This window comes from Austrofundulus limnaeus, unplaced genomic scaffold (genome assembly GCF_001266775.1).
Source record: "Austrofundulus limnaeus strain Quisiro unplaced genomic scaffold, Austrofundulus_limnaeus-1.0 Scaffold447, whole genome shotgun sequence".
NCBI classification, from domain to species: Eukaryota; Metazoa; Chordata; class Actinopteri; order Cyprinodontiformes; family Rivulidae; genus Austrofundulus; species Austrofundulus limnaeus.
Genome location: NW_013952849.1, coordinates 406,345 through 411,010, shown reverse-complemented (window position 1 = coordinate 411,010; position 4,666 = coordinate 406,345). Strand labels below are relative to the sequence as shown.

The window sequence follows — 4,666 nt, the reverse complement described above, 5'->3', positions numbered from 1 at the left end:
ATACATAAAACCGTTGCTTGTCAGTTGTCAAGCCAAAGGTTGTCAGTGATTTGTTGGATTAAAAAAAATAATAAATTGATAATAAAGCTAGAAAAACAGAAACATAGAATTAATGCAAAAAAGTACAGTAAAAACAAACCCTTGAAACTGTATTATAATTTGGATAAAATGGTGAAATTTGGTTAACTGATAAACAGCATTTTAACAGCAAACAGCCAATTTGGTTACATTTATGGTCAAAGAGTTCTGGATCATTTTGGGTTAGCTAAATGAGTTTTATACATTGTTTTCAAATTCAAGGCTGTTTGTTCTTTGTTGGACTGGCTGCTTAAAATTGGTCTTAAATTCAAATTAGAACCACCACTTAATGTACTATATCATAAAAACATAAAACTCTGTAAGTTACATTCACAAACATGAAGAGTGCTGTTGGTGAATGCTTTAGATTAAATGGAAAATTATCTAAATCTTGTTTTTGCACCTCAGTCTTCAGGAACTTTCTATAGATCCTCTTCTTCTGGCCTTTCAAATCATTTTACGCTGAACCAAGAACAGTATAGCATTTTAAATCCACTTTATAAAAGACAATCTACAAATCTGTCAAAACTTCAAGCATATGATACTTCTCTTGCATTTAACAGTGTTGCCATTTTATTGGTTTGTTTGTTTATATGATGACTTCACAGGTTTTAACGTATATTGTGTTGTTTGACCCCAAACATAAGAAAAGGTTCAGATTCATAGCATTCAGAAGTAACTGGGCAACCTTATAGTAAACATAGTCTCATTAGACCAAATCAGCAGACTTAAAAAAAAATACAAATTGATGTGAGTTTTTAAAATATGAAGCTTGGTGTGCTTTTTACATTTCTTTATATAAATTATGAAAGATGGAAATTACTTACCAAGTTACTTCAGTGATGGCACCTTGCATGGCAGCTTTGTCAATCAGAAAGTCACGTTAAACCATCGTTCAGAGTCACAGGGCTGGTGCTGCCTGGTGATCATTTGTTGGGGGTGGAGGGGAAAGGGGTTTGGACGTTTCCCCAAAAAGGAGTCCAATCTGTGACTTTTTTGGCTGCGAGGCAGTGGTGCTAACAGACCATGTCACAATGCAGCCCATGTAAAGGACATATATCAGGGCTATTCAACTAAATTGCTCCAAGGGCCACAGTTACTGTAGGCCAACAGCTCAGGGGCCGAACGTCCAGCAATTAAAGGCATCATGTAAATAAACCAAGTATTACAAAGATCTGTTACCTTTGAAATAGTTTATTTTGCTTTATTTAATTATAAATACAACATACAGAACCCTATAAAATTAGTGATAATTAAGCAGTATCAAAATTAACACATTATGCCTCCTGTTTGACACAAATAATATTTTGACATCTGTGACTTGCCAAATTTTTAAACCAATTTTATTTTCACTTTCATAATTTTATCTTCAACTGCTTGTAGTTTTAACTGTCTTGAGTGTTCATAGAAATGATTTTTACCAGCTTGTAGCCAAGATTCTTACATTTATATAGATACCAAACATGAATATGTTTTAACTAAAAGACCTTAGAGTAATTAAAGTAGAAAACAGTGGGTTTGGGCTGAAGAGACGAATGAACCAATTAGTGCCCGCGAGCCGCTGGTTGAATAGCCCTGACATATACGTTTGAAATGGTACAACATTAACTAAGTAGATGAACCTCTTGAGTTAGTGAGGTGTTTTATATCATATCTACAATTATTTGTTTGTGGAATATTTTTAAAAAAATGTTTTCAAATTTAAATTATAATAAAAGCTTAAAGTTGTGGAAAAGGAAAAAAAGCATCTGTTTGGTTTTCAGTCACTGCAGTATTTACATGTGTAAACAGGCTTGTCACATCTGCTTATTGACCCCATAATACTTTAACTGACCCATACAGTCACATGACATGTTGTAGTTTTATATGCAGTTTCATATTCCTGTGTTTTGTACTAATTTGATAAAAGAGACAAGAAGAATGTGCACATCCTTCACTAATGGTCATTATTAAAGAAATGCACTTAAGGAGCAGACCAAATGTTTCCTCACACAGTCTGTTAGCAGAGCTGAGAAACAAACTGTCCAATTAATGAAAAGATAAAATTGTATTACCAAAACTTAATTGGTTAAGTAATTGAAAATACTACCATAGCAAACAAAACAATGGTCACTTTTACTTTGCAAGATGTATTAACTTCATCAACAGTAAATAGGACTGATCTTGGTGAGTTAATGGAAAAATGCAGATAAATACATAGTAAATGACCTTAAATTAAAATGCTACCATAAATAAAGTACTACTATTATTTAGCTTGTAAATTAGGGCAACAGTGAAAGGTTTAATAAATATGTAATGATCCAATAGTCTACCATTCTTGTTGTATTATTCCACACATAAAGGCTTTTGTTGAGGTGATTTCTGTCTTCCCAATAACTTGACTTTTTGTAGATGTGAGTGAATCAAAATGAAGAAGCTGCAAAGGGGAGCAAATAAGTTCATCTGCCCCCCTTTTCAGTTTAAAGTTGCAGCTTCTCTGGTTTTATTTCATTTTGTGGTGGAAGGAGCTTTTGTTTATCAAGATTCGGTACACAACATGGATGTGATGAGGATGAAGGCACCCAGGAGGAAGTGGGGCAGAAACTAAGTGTCAGTGCAGTTCAGTGTGTTTGCAGCTGATTGGAAGCAGCTATGAATAAGTCAAAATTTCTCCTCCCCTCTTTCACCGCTCTTCTCTCCCTCCCCTCCTCCCTCTCTTTTGCTCTGTAGCTGTATTGTGCTCATTGAGAACGGAGGAGGGATGATTCTATCTTTTTTAGCTGGCTCAGTCTTTTCTTTTCCCTCCTTCTCAGATCAGCTGGCAAGGCTAATGCTTTTCCAGACATGCACAGACAATAATGTTGTGTTGTGCTCTGACCTGAGAGGCAGGATCAAATCGCAGTAGAGATTACTTTGCCTTTTAGACAAACTGGTTTACCCTGAAAATAAACACCTTTTGGACAAGTATTAGTGTCGATGTAATGTTTTTAGTGCTTACGTTTGCAGGTTTCTGTAGCAGTGTAGGAGCATTTGTTTAAAGTTTGTCCTACCTTTTGTCATTGATTCAGAACAAATTTAAAATGTCTGTTACCAGATGAGGTTAACTTAGCTTAACATAAATTTAAATTCTAACTTTGTCCGGCTGATACTGTTGATGAATTATTTCTTTTTGTTCAACAGTAGCTGCTGCACTTTTAAAATTGATCCCTAGCCAGCTTGAAGCTTAACAACTTGGCCTTTTGACCCAAATTTGACTACTTGGCAGTTGGCATCCATGCATGCATTAAGAAACATGCACTCTTGACAGGCCTAATCAATGTGGGTTAGGAATTAAAAAGAATTAAACAAACAATTAGGACCATTTTTACGAAACCAAAAGCATAGTACGCTGAATTATTTTTAGACTAATATAATGTTTTTTAGATGATCATAGGGCTGCGACTAACGATTATTTTAATAATCGATTAATCTGTCGATTAATTTTTTCGATTAATCGGCCAAATCATTAATTACATGAATATGAGTAGATATAAATTAATTTCATTCCTGTATAAATTAAAGATGCAAGTTATTTATTAATTAATGAATCAATCTGAAGTTGGTTTATCTTATAGATTGACTAACAATTAATTGATAAGCAGCCATTTTCTTAAAAACCGGAGTTTGCTCTTGAATCAAGAGGGTCTTTCCATAAAATGAAATTTTTTTTATAATCTCCCGAATTAAAAAACAGAAGCACATCATAAATGTTTTAACAATTTATTTTGCCAGTTGTATTAAATACTGACTGAAAAAAAAAGCGTATTTCTCATGAAACATAACAGAAATGTAATAGGTTTCTGAATGAGGAAAATAGATTAAAATAATAAAATATGATTTTTAGGTGTAAAACTAATCTGGCCTGATTTTGACAGGTCTAATCAATGTGGGTTAGGAATTAAAAGGAGTTAAGCAAACGATTAGGACTGTTTTTACAAAACCAAAAGCATAGTACGCTGAATTATTTTTAAATTAATATAATGTTTCTGAGATGAGCCAAATAATTTCTGCAGTGAGATTTTTCTTTAGTTCAAAATCTCAAGTAAATTAACAATAGATGTGTTGGCAGCTTTTAATTTTAAACACCCGTTGAAGGTGGGACATGTTATTTTGTCTCCATACATTTATAAACTTTCTCCTGTAAGTTCTGATCTGCTCAAGATAATTTAACAAAACTTGATACACATTTATACGCCCACTAGAAAGCAAGGTGTGTAATATTTTTATCATCCCTGCTCTAAGATCAAGGGCACAAATGAAGGTGAAAGTTTAAACAAGGTTTTTGCTTGTCCGAACAATTGATTTATACAGTGGGGAAAATAAGTATTTAGTCAGTCACCAATTGTGCAAGTTCTCCCACTTAAAAAGATGAGAGAGGCCTGTAATTGACATCATAGGTAGACCTCAACTATGAGAGACAAAATGTGAAAAAAAATTGAGAAAATCATTTTGTCTGACTTTTAAAGAATTGTTTTGCAAATAATGGTGGAGTCGTGGGGTCAAAATGATCACAAGAACGGTGAGGAAAAATCCCAGAACCACAAGGGGGGATCTAGTGAATGACCTGCAG

General features: G+C 33.8%; 1 protein-coding gene across 3 annotated transcripts in view; it reads left to right on the top strand.

The window, feature by feature from the left end:
• Positions 1 to 4,666, top strand: part of erbin (erbb2 interacting protein) — a 106,476-nt gene that overhangs the window by 22,105 nt on the left and 79,705 nt on the right. The window lies entirely within an intron of this gene.